We start from the raw sequence: 27,863 nt of genomic DNA on the forward strand, positions 1-27,863 counted from the left end.
TTTTGAGACGGAGTTTCGCTCTTAATACCCAGGCTGGAGCGCAATGGCGCGATCTCGGCTCACCGCAATCTCCGCCTCCTGGGTTCAGGCAATTCTCCTGCCTCAGCCTCCTGAGTAGCTGGGATTACAGGCACGCGCCACCGTGCCCAGCTAATTTTTTTTTTGTATTAGTAGAGACGGGGTTTCACCATGTTGACCAGGATGGTCTCGATCTCTTGACCTCGTGATCCACCCGCCTCGGCCTCCCAAAGTGCTGGGATTACAGGCTTGAGCCACCGCGCCCGGCCGGAAATTTTTATACATTGCTAGTGGGGAGGTAAAATGGTACAACACTCGGGCAGTTTAACAATTTCTTAGAATTTTAAACATACACTGACCCTACGACCCAGCAATTCGACCCTTGGATATTTATCCAAGAGAAATGAAAACATATGTCAACACAAAGACTTGTAATGAACATTTATAGGAACTTAATTCATAGTAGCCAAAAACTGGAAACAGCTCAATTGTTCATCAACATGTGAATGGATAAACAAATTGTTGTACTTTTCTCTTAAAATTGATTCATTTTTATTGTATGTAAATGACACCCCATAGACTTATTTTCAAAAACTATATTAACTCTGATTACTGAGACTTTAATGCTCCAGTGCCAGGCAAGATAGGGACTCTACTTAATACTGCTCTGGTAGGACCATTTTTTTAGTGGTGTTACTGATAAATAAGACATTCACATTTGAAGTATTTATTTGAAATATTTGAGAGAAGTATTGTCTAGAAACATTGTAAACATTAGCATATTAAAGTGAGTTATGCATATTATCATAATTAAATGAAAGAAAAGTACATAAAAATAATCCCCACATTTAAAAGTGAGCTTAGAGAATGCCTGAGTTCCCAAAGACTACTATAACAAAATTATCACAAATTAGGTGGCTTAAAACAATAGAAATTTCTTGTTTGACAATTCTGGAGGCCAGAAAGCTAAAATCAAGGCAATGTCAAGGCCATTCTCCCTCTGAGAACTGTAGGGGAACCCTTCCTTGCATCTTACAGTTTCTGGTGGATTGCTGGCAATCTTTAGCATTCCACGGCTCGCAGCTGCATTATTCCAATCTCTGCCTTTGTTATCATGTGTAGTCTCCCTGTGTATCTCTATCTTCACATGACCATTTTCTTATGACATAAGTCATGTTGAATTAGTGGCCCAACCTGTTTGTTTATGACATCATCTTAACTAATTACATCTACAATGACCTTATTTCCAAATGCTATCACATTTTGAGGTAGTAGGGGTTATGTGGAGGGGATACAATTCAACCCACAACAAGTGGTAAAAATGTGGAAATCACCTGTATTTTCAACAGGGCAAGAGAATCTGGTTCTCTCTCTCATTGACCAGAGGTAAGTGATTTATTAACTCATTCCTTCACTTATTCAGTAATTCATTCATCTATTCAGTAATTTAATAAACATCTATTAAACACCTACAATGTGCTGAGTCTTGCTGGACACTGAGGATGCAAAGAAGAATAACAACACTCTACTGCTATAGAACTAGGGTCTCATCAAGGTAAGAGACAAATAAATACTTAAAATACCTGTGGGCTATGCCACTATGAAAACTTGCTCCAAGTTGAAAGGTGACAGAAAGAACAGAGTAACTATTTACACCTGGGTATTTCTGGAAGATAGTAGCATTTGAGCTGAGGCTTCCACAAGAGGTTGTCTTTCTCTAGGAAATATAGGGACAAGGGTTAGGGCACAGAGATTGTTTTTTCCAGGCAAAGAGAATAGCATAAAAACGACATGGAAGCATGAAAAAAATACAGCATGTTCAAGATGGTATTAGCAGGTCAATGTTGCTGGCAGGTTGCATGGGGTTATGAGGAAGGACAGTGAAAAAGCCTAGAAGAAAATCTGGGGTCAGATAATAAACAGCACATGGCAGAAATGTAGATGTTAGCCTACAGGAAGTATAAAGCCAACCGAAGACTTTTAAGCAAGGAAGAAATAATAATATTTGTATTTGTAAGCAGAGAAATAATAATCAAACTCATGGGGGTGGAATTTGTTAAAATTAGAGTCTAAAAGGGAGGCCAATCAGGTAGCCTACCTGAATTAAGGCAATAGCAGGAGAATAGAAAAACAAGGAGGGGCTTCAGGAGATATTTAAAAGGAAGACTGAATAAAAATGCTGACCGAAAAGAGGGAGAATTCAGTCATTTAAAGCACTGAGGATAAAAGAGGATATGAGGAAGAAAATGACATTTTCAAATTTGGATTATTTATTTATGTTCTTCTTTTTTATATAAATGGATTTGAGGGTGCCTTACAGGGACGGAAACATTACAAAAGGTTAAAAAATGAAATAAATGAGGGAATGAAGGTGAAGAGAAATAAGATGAAGTCAAGATTAAAATTAGCACTTAAAATGCATGCTGCACAATTTATATGATTACTTGAAGACCAATTAGGTTTGATGTTTCTGAATGGCCAGAAACATCAAGATCCACATTGTCCAGAGGATAAAAATAAAGACCCAGCTTTCCCTGGTACTGATATTGGAAAGAAATTTCTCCTGTAAAACAACGGCCAGTGTTTACTACTCATCAAGCTGAAGGAACTACCAGGACAAGTAGACAGATAAAAATATGAATCCAGATTTCAAGAAGCTGGGCATCCCAATTCCAGACTTGGAAATCCTTGCCACTAGGTGCTTGTGTTCTTCGAAATTTTTCATTGTTACCTCTTACACCACCACAAGAATTTCATTAGCAGTAGAAAGCACATTTCCTTCTGTTAAAAGTGAAAATAGACTAGTTCTGGCAAGATGGATGAATAGGAACAGCTCTGCTCCCAGCTCCCAGAGAGAATGACACAGAAGGTAAGTGACCTCCGCATTTCCAACTGAGGTACGTGGTTTATCTCACTGGGACTGGTTAGACGGTGGGTGCAGCCCAAGGAGGGAGAGCTGAAGCAGGATGGGGTGTTGCCTCACCCAGGAAAAGCATGGGGCCCAAGAACTCCCTCTCCTAGCCAAGGGAAGCCATTAGAGACTTATTCTGGCACTCTGGCTCAGATACCACGCTTTTCCCATGATCTGCACAACCCACAGACCAGGAGATTCCCTCTGGTGCCTACAACACCAGTGCCATGAGTTCCCAGCACAAAACTGGGCCATTTGGGAAGACACTGAGCTAGCCACAGCAGTTTGGTTTTTCTCTTTTCTTTTCTTTTTTTTTTTTTTTGAGACAGAGTTTCACTCTTGTTACCCAGGCTGGAGTGCAACGGCGCGATCTCGGCTCACTGCAACCTCCGCCTCCTGGGTTCAGGCAATTCTCCTGCCTCAGCCTCCTGAGTAGCTGGGATTACAGGCACGCACCACCATGCCCAGCTAATTTTTTGTATTTTTAGTAGAGACGGGGTTTCACCATCTTGACCAAGATGGTCTTGATCTCTTGACCTCGTGATTCACCCGCCTCGGCCTCCCAAAGTGCTGGGATTACAGGCGTGAGCCACCGCGCCCGGCAGTTTGGTTTTTTTCATACCCCAGTGGTGCTTGGAACACCAGCAAGACACAACTGCTCATTCCCCTGAAAAGGGCGGTTGAAGCCAGGGAGTCAAGTGATCTGGCTCAGTGGGTCCCACCCCCATGAAGACCAGCAAGCTAAAATTCATTGGCTTGAAATTCTCCCAGCCAGCACAGCAGTCTGGGCTCAACCTGGGACATTGCTGAGGCTCTAGCACACAATTTTAACCTCGCCCACGTTAAAAAAAAAAAAAAAAAAGTTGCCAGGAAGTTTACACAGTGACTGAGCAGAGCCCACGGCAGCTCATCAAGGACACTGCAGACAGATTGTGTCACTAGGCTCCCTCCTCACTGGGCATGGCATCTCTGAAAAAAAAGCAGCAGCCCTTCAGGGTCTTATAAATAAAGATCCCACCTTCCTCGAACAGAGCACCTTGGAAAAGGGGCAGTTGTTGGCACAGCTTCAGCAGACTTAAAAGTCCCTGCCTGGCAGCTCTGAAGGGAGCAACAAATCTCCCAGCACAGTGCTCGAGCTCTGACAGGGGACAGACTGCCTCCTCAAGTGGCTCCCTTAACCTCATGTATTCTGACTGGGAGACATCTCCCAGCAGAGACTGACAGACACCTCATATAGGAGAGCTCTGGCTGGCATCTGGCAGGTACTCTTCTAGGACTAAGCTACCAGAGGAAGGAACAGGCAGCAATCTTTGCTGTTCTCCAACCCCTGCTGGTGATGCCCAGGCAAGCAGGGTCTGGAGTGGACCTCCAGCAAACTCCAGCAGACCTGCAGCAGAGGGGTCTGACTGTTACAAGGAAAACTAACAGAAAGAAATAGTTGCAACATAAACAGAAAGGACGTCCACTTGGAGACCCCATCCAAAGGTCACCAATTTCAAAGAACCAAGGTAGATAAATCCACGAAGATGGGAAGAAATCAGCACAAAAGGGCTGAAAACTCCAAAAAAACAGAATGCCTCTTCTCCTCCCTTGCTGATGAGAAGGGATCACGACTTCTCACCAGCAAGGGAACAAAACTGGATGGAGAATGAGTTTGACAAATTGATAGAAGCAGGCTTCAGAAAGTGGGTAATAACAAATTTCTCCAAGCTAAAGAAGCATGTTCTAACCGAAAGCAAGGAAGCTAAGAACCTTAAAATAAGGTTAGACAAAATGCTAACTAGAAAAATCAGTGTAGAGAAAAACATAAACAACTTGATGGAGCTGAAAAACACAGCATATACAAGTTTCTATAGCTGAATTGATCAAGCACAAGAAAGGATAACAGCGACTGAAGATCAACTCAATGAAATAGGGCAAGAAGGCAAGATTAGAGGAAAAAAAAGAGTGAAAAGAAATGAACAAAGCCTCCAATAAATATGGGACTACATGAAAAGACCAAATCTACATTTGATTGGTGTACATACCTGAAAGTAACAAGGAGAATGGAACCAAGTTGAAAAACACTCTTCAGGATATTATTCAGGAGAACTTCCCTGACCTAGTAAGGCAAGCCAACATTCAAATTCAGGAAATACAGAGAACACCACAAAGATACTCCTTGAGAAGAGCAACCCCAAGACACATAATCATCAGATTCACCAGGGTTGAAATGAAGGAAAAAATGCTAAGGGCAGCCAGAGAGAAAGGTCGGGTTACCCACAAAGGGAAGCCCATCAGACTCACAGTGGCTCTCACAGCAGAAACCCTATGAGCCAGAAGAGAGTGGGGGCCAATATTCAACATCTTTAAAGAAAAGAATTTAACCCAGAATTTTATATCCAGCCAAACTAAGCTTCATAAATGAAGAAGAAATAAAATCCTTTATGGACAAGCAAATGCTAAAAGATTTTGTCATCACCAGGCTGCCGAACAAGAGCTCCTGAAGACAGCAGTAAACACGGAAAGGAACAACCAGTACCAGCCACTGCAAAAACATATCAGATTGTGAAGGCCATCAACACTGTGAAGAAACTGCATCAACTAACAGGCAAAACAACCAGCTAGGGTCAAAATGGCAGGATCAAATTCACAAATAACAACGTTAACCTTAAATGTAAATGGGATAAATCCCCAATTAAAAGACACAGACTGGCAACTATTGGATAAAGAGTCAAGTATGCTGTATTCAGGAGACTTATTTCATGTGCAAAGACACACATAGGCTCAAAATAAAGGGATGGAGGAAGATTTACCAAACAAATGAAAAGCATTAAAAAAAGCAGGGGTTGCAATCCTAGTCTCTGATAAAACAGACTTTAAACCAACAAAGATCAAAAGAGACAAAGAAGGGCAGTACATAATGTTAAGGGGATCAATGCAACATGAAGAGCTAACTATCCTAAATATATTTGCACCCAATACAGGAGCACCCAGATACATAAAGCAAGTTCTTAATGACCTACAAAGAGACTTAGATACCCACACAATAATAGTGGGAGACTTTAACGCTCCACTGTCAATATTAGACAGATCAACAAGACAGAAAGTCAACAAGGATATCCAGGACTTGAACTCTGATCTGGACCAAGCAGACCTCATAGACATCTACAGAACTCTCCACCCCAAATACACAGAATATACATTCTTCTCAGCACCACATCACACTTATTGTAAAATTGACCATGTAGTTGGAAGTAAAACACTCCTCAGCAAATGCAAAAGAACAGAAATCATAACAGTCTCTCAGACCACAGTGCAATCAAATTAGAACTCAGGATTAAGAAACTCACTCACAACCACACAACTACATGGAAACTGAACAACCTGCTCCTGAATGACTACTGGATAAAAAATGAAATGAAGGCAGAAATAAAGATGTTCTTTGAAACTAATGAGAACGAAGACACAGCATACCAGAACCTCTGGGACACATTTAAAGTAGTGTGTGCAGGGCAATTTACAGCACTAAATGCATACAAGAGAAATGAGGAAAGATCTAAAATTCACACCCTAACATCATGATTAAAAGAGCTAGAAGAGCAAGAGCAAACAAATTTGAAAGCTAGCAGAAGACAAGAAATAACTAAGATCAGAGCAGAACTGAAGGAGATAGACACACAAAAACTCCTTCAAAAAAAAAAATCCAGAAGCTGGCTTTTTGAAAACATGAACAAAATAGATCGCTGGCCAGACTAATAAAGAAAAAAAGAGAGAAGAATCAAATAAATGCAAAAATAACAAAAAAGATATCACCACCAATCCCACAGAAATACAAACTACCATCAGAGAATATTATAAACACCTCTATGCAAATAAACCAGAAAATCTAGAAGAAATAGATAAATTTCTGAACACTTACATCCTCCCTAGACTAAACCAGGAAGAAATTGAATCCCTGAATAGACCAATAACAAGGTCTGAAATTGAGGCAGAAATTAATAGCCTACTAACCGAAAAAAGTCCAGGACCAGATAGGTTCACAGCTGAATTCTATCAGAGGTACAAAGAGGAGCTGGTACCATTCCTTCTGAAACTATTCCAAACAATAGAAAAAGATGGAATCCTCCCTAATTCATTTTATGAGGCCAACATCATCCTGATACCAAAACCTGGCAGAGACACAACTAAAAAAGAAAATTTCAGACCAATATTCATAATGAATGTTGATGCAAAAATCCTCAATAAAATACTGGCAAACTGAATTCAATAGCACATCAAGAAGCTTATCCATCACAAACAAGTCAGCTTTGTCCCTGGGCTGCAAGGTTGGTTCAACATATAGAAATCTATAAATGTAATCCATCACATAAACAGAACCAAGGACAAAAACTACATGATTATCTCAATAGATGCAGAGAAGACCTTTGACAAATTAAACATCCCTTTATGCTAAAAACTCTCAATAAACTAGATATCGATGGAATGTATCTCAAAATACGAGCTATTTATGACACACTGCCAATATCATAGTGAAAGGACAAAAACTGGAAGCATTCCCTTTGAAAACCGGCACAAGGCAAGGATGCCCTCTCTCACCACTCCTATTCAACATAATATTGGAAGTTCTGGTCAGGGCAATTAGGCAAGATAAATAAATAAAGCATATTCAGTTAGGAAAAGAGGAAGTAAAATTGTCTCTATTTTCAGAGGACATGATTGTATATTTAGATGACCCCATCGTCTCAGCCTAAAATCTCCTTAAGCTGATAATCAACTTCAGCAAAGTCTCAGGATGCAAAATCAATGTGCAGAAATCACAAGCATTCCTATACACCAATAACAGACAAACGGAGAACCAAATCTTGAGTGAACTCCCATTCACAATTGCTACAAAGAGAATGAAATACCTAGGAATACAACTAACAAGGGATATGAAGGACCTCTTCAAGGAGAACTACAAGCCACTCCTCAAGGAAATAAGAGAGGACACAAACAGATGGAGAAACATTCCATGCTCATGGTTAGGAAGAATCAATATTGTGAAAATGGCCATAGTAATTTATAGATTCAATGCTATCCCCATTGACCCAGCAATCCCATTACTGGGTATATATCCAAAGGATTATAAATCATTCTGTTATAAAGACACATGCACACGTATGTTTACTGCAGCACTATTTACAATAGCAAATACTTGGAACCAACCCAAATGCCCATCAATGATAGACTGGTTAAAGAAAATGTGGCACATATACACCATGGAATACTATGCAGCCATAAAAAAGGATGAGTTCATGTCCTTTGCAGGGACATGGATGAAGCTGGAAACTATCATTCTCAGCAAACTGACACAAAAAGAGAAAACCAAACACCACATGTTCCCACTCATATCATAAGTGGGTGTTAAGCAATGAGAACACATGGACACAGGGAGGGGAACATCACACACCAGGGCCTGTTGCAGAGTGGGGAACTAGTGAAGGGATAACAGGGGGTGTGGGCATAGGGCAGGGATAGCTTTAGGAGAAATACCGAATGTAGATGACAGGGGATGAATGCAGCAAACCAGCATGGCACGTGCATACCTATGTAACAAACCTGCACGTTCTGCACACGTACCCCAGAATGCAAAGTATAATTTTTTTTAAAGAGACAATATTGAGGATTATCAATGAAAGACTATGCCAAGAGTACAGCCACGAGGTGGTGTTTCCCAAAAGGAACTTCAGATGATTCTAACACTTCCATTTACATGGTGCAATTCAATGTAAGAGTCAGAGTGGTACCACTCTTTACTTTTGCACTTAAAATTGTCCAAGTTCCACCCACAATCAACAACAAAAGGTGTGTACTCGTCCCTAGTGCGTGGAGCAATGACTGAGAAGTTTCTTGTCAACACTCTCTTTAATGTTGTATGTGTGTGTCAGGTTAATTCCATCCTAAGCTAATGATTTTAGAAAAAAGAGGCAATATTCAGCCATGACCAACACTTACTTTTAAGATAACTAATGTTCACCATTTGCTCATCTATGTTTCCTTGAAAAGTGAGATAAACTTGCAGGTTTTCCCTGTTGCTGCCTTAGAGAAAGAACGTGTACGCAAGTGATTTAAAATCTTGACTAACTGCATTCCCCTGTTTGGACTTGCAGCTATCAGCCTCACACACAAAATCAAAGTAACAAACTTTGGAGAATCCATATGCATTTTAAGAGACATTTAAGGGAATTCATTACTGCTGTTTAACTTTTTAAGCACATCCTGATGGCATCTGCCTAGAATTCCCCCAGAAACCACTGGGTTGAAATCTTTATCAGTTTCATGTATAATATCTCTGAAACCATCTGGTTCTGAACAGTTTCGGGGACAGAGTCAAGCAAAATCTTTCTCATAGCTCTCTCCCTTTTGATTATCTAAGTATTTTTCTCCGCAGCAAATAGAACATGTTAAAGCTTTCATGTTATTCTGTAATGGTTCCTGACTTTGTAAGATGGTGCTTTGAAATATGTCTGCCCTTATTTAGACTGGGTTTGTGCTTACAATTAAAATACAAAAATAATATCCATTTGACAGTATGTCTTTATGCTGCAACACTACCTATTTTTTATGTTTCCATCATGAAGAGAATAGAAATTCAGCTTCTCTATCACTAATGAGCTTCAAAGTCAACAAAATGATAAAATATTGATACCCATTGACATCTGAGCTTACCAGACCCTTCCTTTCTAAAGCAAAAATATGTTATTAACAGTTATACGGACACAGCATGGAAAATAAATTTTAAAGAACAGCAGTGTAAATGCTGTATGTTGCTTTCAGGTTCAGTGGATTTTTATCTTGAGTAATAGCTTAAAAGATTAACCAGCTATTCATTTCATAAGCTTGAACACACACCTCACAGTAGAAAACAAATTGGCATTTGGAGTTCCTGAATAAAGTGCTATTCAAAGTGGCTCCATAGTCATTAAAACATAGCGTTAGTTTTGTGAATGCCATCAGTAAAAAATCTTTCTCGTGTAAAGAAAGCAGTAGGAATAAACTTTAAGTCAAAGGCAAGTTCTTCGGGTCCCTCATCCACCATGTTTATCCCGGTGGGATATGATACAGTCTGTGCAATTGCTATGTTCCACAATAATTATAAAGAGCAATAACATGTGATATGAATAGAACATGTAACAAAGAACAGCAGTCGATAGTAAAATAAACCACTGGTTATGTCAAAACTAATAACTTATCTTACTCATGCAGAGCCAATGAGTTAAGAGGTCAAATGAGCCCTGTTGTTTAAGCCCAATAGTACACATGGCTTCTCTGGTTCATCATTTTCAAGTTCCTTCAGAACTGTTTTAAGGAGTATGTGAAACTGACTGGGTTTCATCAATGTTTTATGTAAGAACATGTGCTCATGTTTTCAAAAGTAAGGTCAAGATATTCCAAGTAAGCATTTGCCTTTTTGCAGCTTCTGGAAAGAAGTGGAGTGTTATTAAGACCCCTTGTCATAAATACAGCATTCACCATCATAGAAAATAGCACCCATGTTTCTTAGGAATAGAAGTGGTTGTACAATATGACACCCAACATACCTTTAAAATGTGATGTATCATAGTGTACTTATAAAAAGCAGTGGACTTCTCATTGATCTTCCCATTTTACTTTGATTTTAAATGCAGATCTTTTCCTCCTTTTGAAATCTTTGCATTTTTATTTATAAATGTATGGGGGGAAATCCATTTCAGACATATGCAGCCTCATAAATTATGTTTGGTAGTTGAAACAATATGTGCTTATGTCATGGATTGAACATCCTCCTTTATTAGAATGCTATTTATTGCCACCAGCTGCACTGCTTAGCTAAGAAAGTTCTTGACACCAGTGATTGCTTTTCAGCACCACTGCTTCCAGCTGCTAACAGGGGCTTCTCTTTCCAAATGAAGCCACCCCTCTGAAGCTCTTCCTTCTGCTACACAGAGACCTCCTGTCATGGTGATGTTGGAGAATCAATGGGGGATGGGACTGCACCCACCCATGCTCTGTCATCTCCCAGGCTGTACATCTCCCACAGCTTCGAGATTTCCCACCAATAGCACTGGCCTGAGAACTGTCAAATGCATTCAGGGAATCTACCCAACATTAATAGATTTTTCAAACTTAAGATGTGAATTTAGCTTGTGAGCAAAGGGTGTTTCAGAGTCATTGGTGTGTATTTCAGAAGAGAAGGATGGTGTCTATCAGCAGTAGACAGTGGTCTCTATTGTATTACATTTTATAGCAGGGAAAACTAGACAAAGGTAATTACTCTTCTTCTGTTAAGGACTATTATTACACTTGCATGAACAGTTAACCCTGCTGTTATTTTCTCTGCTGCCTGTGTCAATGACATCCAGACCATCCAAGCAGGAAAGGTATAGAAATGGGGGTCTCAGCTCATTTCCAATTGCACAGTAAGTCCACTTTGACAGGTAATCTTCTAAACCACAAATATGTGCACCAACACACAAGCGCATTCCATTATTTATTGACAGAATCTGTGTCTGTGTCTTCTGCACACCACTTTGAGCACTGGTTCCTTTTTATAATGCTTCCACACATAATTGGGCTCCCAGAGCCCACAAAGCTAACAGCAGCAGGCAGTGACAGGAGAGACCTCCCTCTGTTAACATGGAAACAGAATTTCCTTGCTCTCCTCTAGAAAGGAGATTCCCTCTAGGTCAAGGTTGAGGCTGTCTGCAGTGCGGGAGGACGAGATTAGGCAGAAGATACCTTAACCTGTGATCCTGGAGTGCTCTCTTGAAGTGGTGTCAGGCCCTCAACCCTTCATAAGCAGCAAATTTCTCCCCTTGACTAAACAAGAGGACAAGCAGAAAATTGATTTCTAGACATTACCTTTGAGATATAGACTGAAAATTAGAACTTTAGGCCACTTCTTGCTCCAACCGAAAGCTCAGGCAAAGAAAAGCCCTGCATGTGTTACATTTCAGGTTTGGAAATGCAGCTGTTAAACCTAAGATCTCATTTTCAGAGACAGTCACTCTCCTCATTAGATTTTGCTTCTCATTCAATAAGGGATTGGCTTAAAGCCATACAGTTGCGTGGCCATTATTCACAATAACTTTCACCTGAGTTTCACCAACTACTGAGTTCCACAATAACTTTCACCTGAGTTTCACCAACTACTCGGCGACAGGTATGATTATCTGCATGACAGGACAGAAACCAGAGCACAAAATTGTCACCTCTTATTTTCCAGGTGCCATCCACTGGCTCAGAGGAGCTGACAAGGATGCTGGACACTCAGCTTGGTTTTTTTGTTAGTTTGGTTTGGTTCTGCTTGGGCCAGTCTCAGTATCAGATTGAGTAGAAAGAGCAGGAAGGAAAACATGGATTCAAAGCATTGCATGGAAAATGGAAAATGCTGAATTAAAAAGGAGGCTGGTGTCTGTGTGTGTCTGGAAGGAGTGATCAGAGACTTTCATTTCCTGCATCTTGGCCATTAGAAAAGAAATAAAAGGAGAAATGGTATTTTGGTACGATCACTTATCTCTTCTAAAAAGTAGATAATTAAAAAGAAAAAGCACTGATATTAGGTGATTTGGTAAAATACCCCATGTGCATATGCGCTCTTTCATGAGGTTGAAAGTGGGTGATATATTTTAAACAATTAAAGAACAAAAATCAAGTTAAAATAGAAGATTACCAAGAAAAGGTGAACAACACTGACACCAGGAATGGCAGCTCGGAATGTAGTTGATTGTATTGCTGGAGGAAATTAGAAGAAACGTGGTTACTGTCTTCTTTCAAGATGATCTTTTATCTGAAATGTTGAGTAGCTGAATCTGACCCACTCAATTAATATTCATTAGTGATACCTGCCACATATATTTTGGGTAGAAAAATGTGGAAGTAAAAATTGTTTTAAAAAAGTTTGAGCTTGTTTCCTTCTATCTTGTGGCAGTGAATTTAATCTGTAATCAATCCAACAAATATTCAACTGTCACCTAATAAGGACCAGGTACTCTACTACTTGCTACAGATCCTTAAATTCTGAATTTCTAAGATACTGTCCTCAATTGTAACTGTGATATTCAACAAAATTTCAATGCCTACTGAACTGATTATAGGAAAGTCTACCTACATTTGCTACATGTTTAAGGAGTTTTTCACTACAGTCTACATCCATTTTCGTAACTTTTCCTAGATTTCTTCAAGCTACTGTAGTCTTTCCTACTATCCGTGTAAAATTTCCTCTTTTTAACATTTCCAAATGGCGTTGTTAGCTATTATAGAAATTAAATAAATTATAATTACCTACTAGTTGGTAGTTCTCCTATCTTTATCAAAGAAAAAATAGTTATTAAAGAACAAAATCTAATTTTCAGTTCAGGAAAATATTTGTGAATCAACTAACTGATACTCCAAAGTTCTGCCAGAAATTCTCCATTTATTGTATCAGATCAGTAGACTAAATCACTAGATGGCACTAGTAATTATCATTCATCTCAAGTGAACCCAGTGGAATTAAGGGACTCAACCCACAAGATTTTCTTAGATGCAAAAAAGTGGAATAAGCAATATCAGCAGTTGTACTAATTAAAATAACACAGAACAGTCAAAGTCAACTTAATGCACCCGGCATCCAGAGCGGGACTGTAAGTTGAGATTCTGGCTTTGCCACTTACTAGGTGTGTGACCTTTGGCGAGTTGCGTAACTTCTCAATGCCTCATCTGTAAAGTGGGTAGAGTAGCCTTAGCACATAGAATTTTCCTGAGGAATAAATGTGTTTTATGCATGCTAAACACAAAATAAATGTTAGCTATGTTTATTATGTTAATTTTAAATGAATATATAGAGAAGATTTTGCAACTGTCTTTTGCTTAGGGGCATAAAACATAGTTAACACCTCTCTACTATTACTTAATACATTAACTTGGCTTTCCTGAGTAAATGAATCTGTCTTCAGATGTTACCCTCTTGTTTCACTTCACTGCTTAAGACCAAATACTCACATTATCCTCACTTAAAGAGCTCCTAAAAATCCCTCTTTCCCCACAGAACATTGCCTGACTTGTATAAGTAAGATTATAAATCTCTTTCTCCTTCAGTTTCAACAAGCTACTTACACAACACAAACACGGAGCACACCAAAGCTTGTACGTCAATGTTTACATTACATCCTAGTGAATGCTTTTTTTCAATGTGCAGTTTAAAATGTAAGCTTCTTGCCAGGGCAGAAGTTTTGTCTACTTCATGTGTTTTCTAGGTTTACACCTGACCATGGTTTGGGGTAGGAGGACTATTTCTAGCCTGTTTTGTGCTGCATATCACCCAGAAAGTGAGGGTTGGGGAAAAGAAAACCAGAGAGAGATTTCATCCTTAACATCTCAAGAAGTGAGCCTGACAGCAGCCACGAGAAGGAGCCAAGGAGAAAGCACAGCTGCAGGAAGGATGTCTCCTTCATCAATCTCCGAGCCCCAGCACGCTTTTAAAGAGCTGCTGTCTGCGTTCATAGAAATCGGAGTCTTAAGAGAAGTGGAGGCAGGTCCACCTGAGAACTGTGTATGTGAAAAAGGCTTTCCCGTGGTGTAAGAGGCTTCAGCCTGACCCCAGTGCTAAATTAGATAAGTTACAGCCACAGGATGACCCTCTGCCCCATCATACTCCCAGGACAATTTTGAGCCTCCTCATCAGTGTCAAATTAGCTGTATTGGTGCTTGCAGCAGAAAGTTGAAAGGACTTCTTCATGCCTTTTCTGTGGGGTAAAAGTAATTTTAAAAGAAGAGGAGAAAGTTAAAAGGAAAACTTGAGACCTCAGAGCCATGAAGAGTCCCTCTTAAGGAAAGTGCATAGAAATATCATGATCTAAGAGGATGGTTTTCCAATTTGACTACACACTGAAATAACCAAGGGAGCTTTATACCTGAGGGAAGGTGTTCTCTTTCCGGGTCCACAAGGGGGCGTAGCTTTAAGGGCACAACCTTCCTAGCGCCATGCCCCCCTCCCATCGCTCTCCATCCGGGAGAATTAACGGTTTATGTTTAAATTTCAGGGGCGCGGGAAAAAACTAAGAGTCAATCACCCCAGTGGAAGTTCTGAGGAACTCCTTTCATTGGCCTGGGGTCTTAGAGAACGTGGGGGTTCCTCCCAGGTTAAGAGTCCCCTTCTTCCACACCCCTCGGACTCCCTGTTTGGGTCCCCTTCCACAAACACTCCCTTTGTGGAAGCCGTTTTTTTCTCTCCTGGATTTCCCCTCTGGAGTCCCCTTCCACACTCTCTCACGGAAGCCTGTCTTCCCCTCCTAAACTCCATCTCTCTCTCTCTATTCCCTTCCACTCAGTGTGGAAGCTGCTTTTCTCTCCTGGATTCCATCTTTCTGGATTCTCTGACTCAGTGTGAGAGGAGCTTTCCTTCTCTGGTTTCCCCCTCTGGGAACCCTTCTCGGTGTGAGAGTTAGCTGTTTCTCTCTCCTCCTTTTTCTCTCTTTAAATAAATCACTTTCTACAAACACTTTCGAGTCCTGCATTTACTATGCACAGCGCTGTGGTCCCCTCTCTCGTTCTTGAGAGGGCAGGAGACCAAGAACCTGGAGAAACGTTCTCTCAGGGGGAGCTGAGGGCCCCCTGAACCCCAATATTACACTACTAGCACTGGTTCCCTCCCCACAGCTTTGGTGTGGGGTGCGACCTGGTCATCAGGATGTAAAGCTCCCTGTGTGGTTGAACGACACCCATCAATCTAGCCAATAACCTAAGCACCAATCAACAAAGGCAGTGTGCGCTGTGCCCCAGGCTTTCTCGTGACTTCACTCCGGAATGAACTGACAATACGAAAAAACACCGGGTCCTAGGACTTGCCTCTTCTTTGCCAATTAGCCAGTCTGTGAATATTGAGTATTTACCATATGCAAAACTCAAGGTTGATTCTCAAAAGGGATCAGGTGACATTTTTAAAGACCTGACCCCCCCCTTACTCTTTCCTTCTGGAACTTTCTGCCTCAACTGTCCTCCTTAAAGGAGACGCTAATTATCACTATAGCAATTTTTCTCCTTCCTAAGAAGATTTAGTAAAAGTAAACCAGCCTTTACGGATATAATTATTTGTTTAAAATCATTAGAAATAAAGGTAGGGCTCAGATATAAAAATGCATTTTCCGGCCAGGCGAGGTGGTTCATGCCTGTAATCCCAGCACTTTGGGAGGTCAAGGCAGGCGGCTCAGGAGGTCAGGAGTTTGATACCAGTCTGGCTAATATGGCGAAACCTCCTCTCTACTAAAAATACAAAAATTAGCCGTCGTGGTGGCGGGCACCTGTAGTCTCAGCTACTCAGGAGACTGAGGCAAAAGAATCACTGGAACCCAGAAGGCAGAGGTTGCAGTGAGCCAAGATCACACCACTGCACTCCCTCTTGGGCAACAAAGCGAGATTCCATCTAAAAAAAAAATGCGTTTTCCATATTTCCTAATAGAGTGGAATTGCAAAGATGTCAGCAGGTCCATAAGCATTTCAGGAGACTAACGACATGCACTCACCCTTCTGGTCCAGAAGCTGGAGCCTCACCAACGGAGAAGAGATAACAGCAAGGAAAGAAGAAAACCACACAACGGCAAGGACAGAGGTAGAGAAAGCAATGAGCTAAACCGGGAAGGAGCAGAGTGTGGAGGAGGGTTTATAAGATAAAAACTTCAGCTGAATTAAATTTAAGTGGATTTAATTGGGCAAGAAACGATTTGCAAATCGGGCAGCCTTCTGAGCAAGGGTAGGCTCAGAGACTCCAGCCCAGCCACGTGGTGCTTGTATAAGACGTGGTGCTTGTATAAGGTGGTGGAAGAAGATTATGGACAGAAAAAGCGAGGTACAGAAGTGAGTCATACTCCCAGGACAATTTTGAGCTGGATTGGTTACAGCTCAGCATTTGCCTTATTTGAACACAGTTCGAACAGTTGGCTACAGTTGATTGTCCAAAACTCAGTGATTGGCACATGTGTAGGCTACGATCTGCTTATAAATCCACTTATTAGAGTTCATGATGTACAAAAATCCTTTAGGCCAAACTTAAAATATCTAAGGAGGCAGCTTTAGGCTAAACTTGCCTTAACAGGGTGAAAGACAAGAAGAAAGGGGATCACTTCATTGCCTGAGAGGTTCTCATTGCCCAGGGTTAATTGGTGTCAGCAAAAGGCATCTCCCAGTGAATCCACTTAAAATGGAACCATGGTTTGATAAAAATATATTTGAAAAGGATTTGCTGAGAACAATTTTCAAAATTAAAAACTATGAAAGCAAATGCGTTTTATTTTATAAGTAACAAAATATATTTTATAATTAAGTGCAGTACTCAGCATCAAGAAGAGCCAATCAAGTATTGACTTTTGTTGTAATTTTCCCAACAAAATTGTAAGGCAGTATAATACACCCATCATTTCACATTTCACTTCTGCAACACTAGACTATCACTTGGAAAATATTTGAAGTTTTTTTAAATTAGGTTTTTCTGAGGGTCTTACTAACACTTTGATATTCATATTCTCTATTTAGTCATCCTCCTTCTTGATTTCTCTTCTCTGATTGTTAAATTAATTCTGCCAGATTCTTATATGTCAAATACTGGCTTAGAATGTGATTTATGCAGTTCACCAGCATTACGTTCATAAAATTCTACAACTTGTGAAATATGTATAATTTCTCTTTGCAGTCAATTTGTATTATATTGCATCACATTGTTGGCTTTTTAGAATATTTGATAGTGAGAGACTGACCAAGACATTGAGACAATAGGCTCATATAAATGTTCTGCAAAGCCAGGAAAGCTATTTGGATGTGGATTCGTTGTATAAGTGGTTAGTTCAGTAACGGGTATTTCTGGGTAATAACCACTTTTTCCTAGACTGCCTAATAACTTTAGAACTTAGATGCAGTGATTAGATAGTAAGGTTCCCATGTATAAAAGCCAGGTTTCAAAGTGAGTCCAAATATTTTGCCTCCTTACTCCTTTTTTTCCCACCCCAAGACTGGTTATTGACTCCTATGATATTCTCCAACAGATGAATGTTGAAGTAATAAGTCATTCAGTAGCATATTACCTAATGGATGCACCAAAATTAATTTCTAAAGGGGCATTATTCCAAGAATTACAACACTATTCTCATGAGTGAGTTTAGATTATAGAGGTTACTAACAACCACACTTATAGATAGCTGGGTATAAGAGTAATTGCTGGCCCTTGGATGATGAAATGATTGGAGATGGCTTTGGTTACTCAGTAGTAGTAATTTTATGGGAGATAAGAGCAGTAAGAGGTGATAAACATGATGGAAGCTGGACAAGAGAACATCCAAGAGATGTCTGCTGCTTACATCATTGGGACCTCCTGTGCCTATTCTATGTTAGTTGCTGCAATATATGTCTGTGCTCTATGTGTTGTTTTCTATCATACTTTATTGGAAAAGTCTTCTTAGGAAAAAGAAGGAACGGAAATACATCTTAATGCCCTCTCTTTGACTGAACCCTCACAATTCTTTTTCTCTTTTTCTTTTTCTTTTTCTTTTTGAGACAGAGTTTTGCTCTTGTCACTCAGGCTGGAGTGCAATGGCACAATCTCGGCTCACTGCAACCTCCACCTCCCTCCTGGGTTCAAGCAATTCTCCTGTCTCAGCCTCCCAAGTAGCTGGAATTACAGGAATGCGCCACCACGCCCAGCTAATTTTGTAGTTTTTAGTAGAGACAGGGTTTCTTTAACTAGGAAGTTCACACTGTTAAATGTACACATATGAATGAATGAGCAGGGTACACAATTAAGATGTTTTGAATTTGTTGCATTAAAGTCCAATGTGGATTCTCACAAACTAAGGAAATTTCAATTAACTTCAAATCAATATTATACAAAATGATACAGAATAAATCCCCAAATCTCAGACGAAATGGCACATGGCAATCAGGCTTTGCAAAAAGAACCTCACCTGCTTAAAGTTCTTCTGCTTAAAAAAATAAAACAAAAAACAAACAGGCGAACTATATCAGCAAACCCATAATTCAGCCAGTGGAGAAACAAAACATCAACAATGTAGCAGGCAGAGAAGCATTAATTATCAAAGTATTGATTTAATAAAATGAATAATAAACACTGAAGGCAAGATGAGGAAGAGAAGGAAATTTTTGGCAACTTTGTTTATATCCCTTTTCAGCTAACAGTCAAGCAAAAAAAGTCTCTTTTAAGCCAGAAGGATCACAATATTCCTGTCCATCATGGAATCCCAAATCAAGTTTCTAGCCTCAAGAACCAGAAACAAGTGGCAATATGGTCAATTTGTGTAATCAGCCAATGCAAAGACCAGTCAACGCTGAAGGAAAATCATCCTGGGAAGCTTATTATGCCCAATTTAAAATAATAAGCCAAATGAACCATCAGACGGAGGAACAGAAAGCACTCTTTCTTGCTGCCAGTCTAAAGGGAACTGCTCTGATTGTGCTAAGCAATTTGTCAGAAAAAGACAGAAAGAGCTTTCTAGTATTATTAGCACATTAACCAGATTTTTTATGGTTGGACACAAGGCAGGATTGGTCAGAGTGAGAATCAAGAATTCTATTAGAAAAAGTTGTTAGTCACTAACCAGATTGACTCAAGATACTGAATAATCATTGCATTGAATCTGTCCATATGCCCCGAGGACCAAAATGGCATCAGAACTTCATTTTCTGAAGCATTTTGTAAGTCATCCAGTGGAAATAAAGTTACATTATTTTTGCTTTAAATCACGTATTATACACACTCTCTAAAGACTTATTTAGTAGTCTTCCTGATAAATCTTGGGAGGATATATTGCCTAAAGTAAAGTAAATACAGAGGATGCCCTCAAGTATTCAGCAAAATATGAACCAATATACATATAAGAAAACTAGCTGATGCCAGGAAAAGGACAATCCAAAACAACGAGAGGAAACAGTACTAGGTGCTCACACAGGACCAGAAATAATTTCTATATCCAGCAGCCATACTGGAAAATGAAAAATTAATGGTGCATTTTACAGACTACTTGGAAGAGTCTTTTATCATGAATGGGAAATAATTAGCACTAACCCGAGCATTCTGCTGTCCCCACCTAACAAATTTTAAAAGCAAGACCTAGCTAAAACAACTTTTGAAAAGAAGAATGAAGCAGAAGGACTAATACCAGATTTCAAGACTTAATATAAAGTGATAGTGCTCAAGACTTGACGGTATTGCCACCAAGATGGACAAATCAACAGAACAGACTGGAGTCCAGAAATAGACCATGCCAAGCCAGACTTGCACATTTTTGACAAAAATGGACTAGCAATTTATTGGAGAGAAGATATCTTTCAACAAATGATGGCAGAACAATTTAATGTCTCCATTTAAAAAACGAAATTTAATTTATACTCTGTACCATATGAAAAATTAACTCAAATGGGTCACAGACCTAAATGTAAAATCTAAAATCATAGCATTTTTAGAGAAAAATATAGGAGAAAAACTTTGCAACCTTTGGTTAGGCAACAATTTCTTATATGGGACACCAAAAGCATGATGTATAAAAGAAAAAGTTGGCCGGGCGCGGTGGCTCACACCTGTAATCCCAGCACTTTGGGAGGCCGAGATGGGTGGATTACTAGAGGTCAGGAGTTCGAGACCAGCCTGGCCAACATGTTGAAACCCCATCTTTGAAAAGAAAAAAAAAAAAAAAAAAGTTGATAAACTGAAATTTTATTTTCTTTTGAGATAGGGTCTCTCACTTCATCACCCAGGCTGGAGTACAGTGGTAAAATCACAGCTCACTGCAGCCTTGACTTCCCTGGCTCAACTGATTCTCCCACCTCAATCTCCTAAGTAGCTGAGACTACAGGCATGTGCCATCATTACGCAGCTGATTATTTGGTATTTTTTGTAAAGATGGGGTTTTGCCATGTTGCCCAGGCTGGTCTCAAACTACTGGGCTCAAGCAATTCACCCACCTCAAACTCTCGACGCGTTAGAATTACAGGTGTGAGCCACCATATCCAGCAACTAAATTGGATTTCAGAGGAATTATGAAATTTTTCTCTTTGGAAGACACTGCTGAAAGAATAAAAAGACATGCTGCAGTTTAGAAGAAAATCTTTGCAAATCATATATCTGATTTTTAAGTGCCTATAATATATAAGGAACTCTACAATCTCAATAATAAGAAAACAAAACAAAACAAAAAAAACAAATTTTTTATGTGGACAAAAGATTCAGATAGGCACTTTACCAAAGAAGACATGTAAATTGCAAGAAAGTACCTGAAAAGATGCACAATAGCACTAGACATTTAGGAAATTCACATTAAAACCACATGAGATACCCTTGCTCACTATCAAAATGGCTGAAATAAAACAGATGGATCACACCAAGTGCTGGCAAAGATGTGGAGGAACTGGAATTTTCATATACTGCTATTAGGAAACTTGGAAGTTTCTTAAAAGTTAAATATACAACTACCATATGATCCAGCTCAACTCTTATGTATTTAATTTTTTTAAAAAATGAAAGCATATATCTATAGCAAGACTTGAAAACAAATGTTCATAGCTTTATTTGTAATAGCCAACAGATGAAAACAACCAAAATGTCCATCAACAGGTAAACAAATAAACAATTTCTGGTATATCCTTACAAAGGAATACTACTCAGCAGTTAAAAGCAATGAACACATGCAACAACATGAATTATCTCAAATAATTATGCTCACTGAAAGAAGCTAGACGAAAAAACTATATGTAATATGAATTCACATATATGAAATTCTAGAAATTGCACGCTTAACTACTGTGACCAAAAGCAGATCAGTGATTGTTGGGCATGCAGGTTAGGAGCCATAGGGAGGGATTAACTAAGGAAAATAAAGAATTTGGGGGCAGTGATTATTCTATTTATTATTTTGATTGTGGTGATGGTTTCAAGAGTATACATGTTTGTCTCAATTTGTCATGTATATTTATGTGCAGTTTATTGCATGCCAACTATACTTAAATAAAACAAAATTTTAAAAGAATAAATAGAAGACACAAATTAATAGAGTAGAAATGTGGACTGGGCATCTTTATTTTTCTTTCCAAATCCACTGTCTATAAACACTTTTCTACCCTGCTGCATGGCCTGAGAGATTGACTCCCCTGGGCAAAATCAGAGACTTCCTTGCTCTCTTTTTTCTGTTTGGGTTCAGCCGAAGAAGAGGAAGATTAGAAGATCAGAAAGAAGAAGAATGAGATTGAGTATTCACTGCCCCTGCTTTCTCCCTGCAGGATTGCATGGGATTGGCCGATTCTTTAATCAGAAGTCTCAGTTCTTATCAGTCCACTCTACACATAGCCTTCTCTGACCCTAGATCCCAGTAACTATTCCTTTCTCTCATTCCCCAGCACTAATGGGGGAAATAAAGCCTGCCTGCCATTATGAGCTCTGGGTTACTTTCCTTTTAGTGTTCCGACACCCAAACCATACCTTTTTTTTTTTTCCTCCTTACAAATGATGCCATGTATTTCCTTCTGGGCTTTCAACTGACGAAAAAAGAAATCCAAATACATCACTAATTATACAAACCCTTCAGTTAAAAGTTTAACTTTTAAAACAGACAGATTGAATATGGACAGATTTGTTAATGGAAGATTGAATCTTAAAACAATGATAAAATCAGACTATATGCTACTTACAAGTGGTGCACTTAAAGCACAAGGATGCAGAAATGTGTGTACAGGATGAAAATGTTCACTGTGCAAATATTACTATCCAAAATAAATTATAGTCACACCATACATTAAGCATTATTGGGAATAAGGACGGAACCAAATAAGGCTGGGCACAGTGGTTCACACCTGTAATCCCAGCACTTTGGGCAGCTGAGGTGAGGGGATCACTTGAGGTCAGGAGTTTGAGACCAGCTTGGCCAACATGGTGAAACCCCATCTCTATTAAAAATACAAAAAAAAAAAAAAAATAGCCAGGTGTGATGGTGGGTGCCTGTAATCCTAGTTACTCAGGAGGCTGAAGCTGGAGGATGCTGGAACCTGGGAGGCGGAGGTTGCAGTAAGCGGGAATTGCGTCACTGCACTCCAGCCTGCGTGACAGAGTGGGACTCTGTCTCAAAAAACAATAAAAAAGGAAAGGGGAGGGAAGGGAAGGGGAAGGAAAGGGGAAGGGAAGGGAAATGGGGAAGAAAGGGGAAAGGGAAGGGAAAGAAAGGGGAAGGGGAAGAAAAGGGAAGGGAAAGGGGAAGAAAAGGGAAGGGGAAAGGGAAGAAAGGGGAAGGGGAAGAAAAGGAAAGGGGAAGGGAAGGGGGAAAGGAAAGGAAAGAAAGAGGGAAGGAAAGGAAAGGGGAGAGAAAAATCGAATAATGATAAAAAGAAAAATTCAAGATAATACTTTCAAGAATCAAGATTGTTCTATATAGCCCATTACTAAAGGAGTTTCTCTGAACTTGTAGAGTGCTGCAGGCCACGAGGAGGAGGGTCAGTGTTGTCTCCTGAGCATGAAGCAGGCTCTTGTTGCTTTACTGCAACCACCATGTACCACTGATGACCATTCTTCTCTTCCTCCAGGAGAGTAAGAGGGAAAGGATGGAGTCTAAGTGGTTTCCCTTCTTGTTAAAAAAAGAAAGAAAAAAAATTCACCAGGAAGGTATAACTATTATAAACGCATATGTATTTAATAAACAACTTCAAAGTATATAAAGTTAAAAAATGACAGAATTACAAAAAGAAATTGAAAAAGCAGTAAACATGATGGAAGATTTTAACACACTTTTCTCAGTAATTCAGGAAAATAAAAATTAGGTAAAATGTAGAAGATCTGAACAACCCAACACATTAGATCATATGCTTTACAAACACACATTCGTAACCAAAAAAAGTGTCATAAAGCACACTTCTATAAATATCAAAATATAAGCATCAAAAACTCAAGAACAAAAACAAGAAAGACCCATGTTCTCTGACTATTAGTTTGAACTTGATAACAATAACAAAATCCTGTACATGAAGAAATGCTTCAAAATAATGAATATTCAAATAAATACTAAGAGTATAAAAAGGCACGCAACATCTCTCTGAATCAGGGAAATGCAAATTAAAACCAGAGTAATATATTAATACTAGTACATACCCACAAGAATGACTAACATTAAAAAGAGTGACATTACAAGGGTGGGCAAGGATGTGGGAGAATTCTTCCCCTCATGTATTGCTGGAATGAGTGTATTTGTTACAAGGATTTTGGAAAACTGTTTTTTGGCAAGACCATAGTTCCCTACCCATGGTTTTGCTTTCCACAGTTTCAACTATCCATAGTCAGCCACAGTTGGAAACTATTAAGATATTTTGACAGAGGCACAGAGAGAGAGGCCATATTCACATAACTTTTATTACAGTATATTGTTATAATTGTTCTATTATTAGGTATTATTGTTAATATCTTATTAGGCCTAATTTATAAATTAAACTTTTTCATAGGTGTGTATGGGAATAAACATAGTATACACAGGCTTCAGTACTATCTGGGCTTCCAAGTATCTATTGAAGATCTTAGAACATGTTCCCTATGGATAAAGGGGGACTAGTATATTATTAAAGCTACACACAGGCCTACCATTTAGCCCAACAATTCCACTCCTAAGTATTTACCTAAAAGGAATGAGTGCATATTTTCACCATAAAGCTTGTAGAACAATGTTTCTGGCAGTTTTATTTATAACAGCTCCAAACAGGAAACAATTCAAACGTCCATTAACAGGAGAATGGATGAGTTCCGTTCTATGTAAACAATGGAATATTATATGACAATAAAAAAGAATGAATTACTGGTACACAGAACAACACTGCTGAATCTCACAAATGTTATGTTAAGCAAAAGAAGCAGCTAAACATCTTACACACACACTACTTGATTCCATTTATAAGAATTGTAGGAATAGACAAAACTATATACAGTGATGGAATTCAGAATAGTAGTTACCTCTGAGGTAAGGTACTAATTGAGAAAGGATTCAACAAGAACAAAAAAACTTTAAAATGACTCCACATTTTTTGTGGTACGGACACTTACCATGAGATCTTCCCTCTAAAATTTCCAAGAGTGCAATAGAGTATTGCTAACTATAGATACAATGCTTTACAGTAGATCTCTAGAACTTACTTATCTTGCTTAACTGAAAGTCTCAGCCCATTGACTAGCAACTCCATCTCCTCCTCTCCCACTACACCCTGGCAACCACCATTCTACTCGTTGATTCTATAAATTTCACTGTTGTAGATACCTCACATAACTGGACTCACACAGCATGTATCCTTCTGTGACTGGCTTATTTCACTTAGCATAATGTGGGAATGCAAAATGGCACAGCTGCTAAGGAAAACAGTATGGAATTTCCTCAAAAGATTAAAAATATATCTTCCATATGATCAAACAATCTCATTTCTGGGTATATATCCAAAAGAATTGAAATGAGATCTCAAAGAGATATCTGTACTCCCTTGTTCATTGAGGCATTATTCATAATAGCCAAGATACAGAAACAACCTAAGTGTCCATCAGCAGCTAAATGGATAAAGAAAATGTGGTATATGCATGTAATGGAACATTATCCTGCCTTAAAAAAGAAGTAAATTCTGCAACATGTGACACTATGGATAAACCTTGAGGATATTATGCTAAGGAACATTCTGAGGAGTAGAAATGTTCTAAGTCTTTATCTGTTTGGTAGATGGCTCTCTGTATCTATGTTTCTGTCTATATAGTGTATTATAGTAATGTATAATGTATGTAAAAATGTATCGAATTGTACACTTAAGCCTGATGCTCTTTCCTTACATATGTTATGCCTTCATTTAAAAGAATATGAAGAAGTCATAAATTTGAAAATTAAAGAAATTGAACCAGCTATTTAAAATTTGCTTATGCAGAAAAACAGGTTCAGGCAAAATTCTACCAAAGAAAACCACACTTTAACTAATATACAAAATAGAAGTTCTTCAACTTATTTTATGAGTCTAATATCATTTTAGTATCAAAACTAGATTAGAAGAACATGAGAAGGAAAATTTTGTTTTACTGATTAACATAGATGGGCTTGTTTTACTGATTAACATAGTTGGAAAATGTTTAAATAAAACTTTAGCATACTAAATGCAAGGGAGGAAAAAAGACACTATGAACAACTTCAGTTTATCCCCAAAAGTGCAAGGATGATTTCACTTTTGAAAATTGATTAATATATTTCACCATATTAACAGAATAAAGTTCCAGAAATCTCCATAAAAGTCTTCTTGAGTTTTTAGCCATATACCATTCTGTTCATTTATGTAGGATGATAATTCATGAGACTAGGCAAAGAATAACTACAAGGAAGTGTATGCTGAACAATTCCCAGAACCCACAATGGGGTCTTGCCATGTTTCCCAGACTGGTCTCAAACTCTAGACTCAAGTGATCTGCTTGCCTTGGCCTCCCTAAGTGCTGGGATTACAGATGTGAGCCACTGCACCTGGCCAGAAGTTTTATTCTTAATAGCCCTAAACTAAAAACAATCAAATTTGCATCAACACTTAAATGGATAAACAGATAAACAAACAGTATTCTGGATACGATTCAGTAGTATTCTGAGTGGTGAATAGTATTGTGGGTAGTGAATTCTACTCAGAAATAAGAAAGAATGAACTCATTCATTGACAATGGGTAAATCTAGAGAATATTTTGCTAAGCAAAGAAGCCAGAAACAAGAGAATGAACATTTATATGAAATTCCAGAAAAGGCAAAACAAACACAAAATGGCAAAAAGAAAACCAGTGTTTTCCTGTGGCTGGGGTAGATGTTGGGACTGCCTGCAAATAAGCATGAAAGAATTGTTTTATATGTCTTGATTAGAGTGGTGATTATATTGGTAGATACATTTGTCAAAACTCATCAAAGTGTACACTTACAATTTTATCATATAAAAATTATACTCTAACAATGTTGATTTAAAATTTACAAACATTACAAATTTTCTAGCAACAGAAATAAAGAAATTGTAAATAAATTATTCAAACATGCAAAATTCTTATGGGGAAAATTACAACTTATTATCGAGGACGTATAGGAGGAAGACCTTTTAAAAATATGTTTGTCCTTTTTGCTGTCTATATAGTTTGCGAATGGTCAAAATGGGCAAGTTCATGAAACCTGGGAAGGTGGTGCCTGCCCTGGCTGGACACTATTCTGGACACGAAGCCATCATCGTGAAAACATTGATGATGGCACTTCAGATTGTCCCTACAGCCATGCTCTGGTGGCTGGAATTGACCGCTGTCCCCTCCAAGTGACAGCTGCCATGGGCAAGAAGAAGATCACCAAGAGGTTAAAGATCAAGTCTTTTGTGAAAGTTTATAACTACAATCATCTAATGTCCACAAGGTACTCTGTGGAATCCCCTTGAACAAAACTGTCATCAGTAAGGGTGTCCTCAGAGATCCTGCTCTGAAACGCAAGGCACGACGAGAGGCCAGGGTCAAGTTTGAAGAGAGATACAAGACAGGCAAGAACAAGTGGTTCTTCCAGAAGCAGCGGTTTTAGATGCTTTGTTTTGGTCATTAAAAATTAAAAGGAAAAAAAGCCAAAAAATCCCCAATTTTGTTCATAGGCAGACTCAATATCATAAACATGTCAACTAGCCCTCAAATAAGCCAAAACTTCAAAGAGCAAAGGGCCAAATATAGTGGTGAAATCTTCAAGAATGAAAATTATCTTTGAAGGCTGATGGACAAGACTAGAAATCATGTGCTAACTAAATGACAAAAGCTTGAAGACATTTATATTCCATCACAAAAAATAATCTCACGGGTATGTTTTAAGAAAGAAAATAATTTGATTCTGTTTATTAAAAAAGCAACACCAGGAAATGTATATATTTGTCATGATAAATTAGTAACCCCTCCCATCAACTAATTAGGCTG

At 38.8% G+C, this 27,863-nt stretch overlaps 1 non-coding gene and 1 pseudogene across 1 annotated transcript; both read left to right on the forward strand.

The window, feature by feature from the left end:
• Nucleotides 1–23,290: 23,290 nt before the first annotated feature.
• Nucleotides 23,291–23,510, forward strand: LOC135274525 (small nucleolar RNA U3). The gene has a single exon (XR_010342335.1). It is a non-coding gene; the product is annotated as a small nucleolar RNA U3 (small nucleolar RNA).
• A 3,564-nt stretch (nucleotides 23,511–27,074) lies between these two features.
• On the forward strand, nucleotides 27,075–27,525 carry LOC105729086 (large ribosomal subunit protein eL27-like; annotated as a pseudogene).
• The last annotated feature ends 338 nt before the right edge of the window (nucleotides 27,526–27,863 follow it).

This window comes from Aotus nancymaae, unplaced genomic scaffold (assembly GCF_030222135.1).
Source record: "Aotus nancymaae isolate 86718 unplaced genomic scaffold, 86718_ANA_hifiasm-v0.15.2.pri h1tg000011l, whole genome shotgun sequence".
NCBI classification, from domain to species: Eukaryota; Metazoa; Chordata; class Mammalia; order Primates; family Aotidae; genus Aotus; species Aotus nancymaae.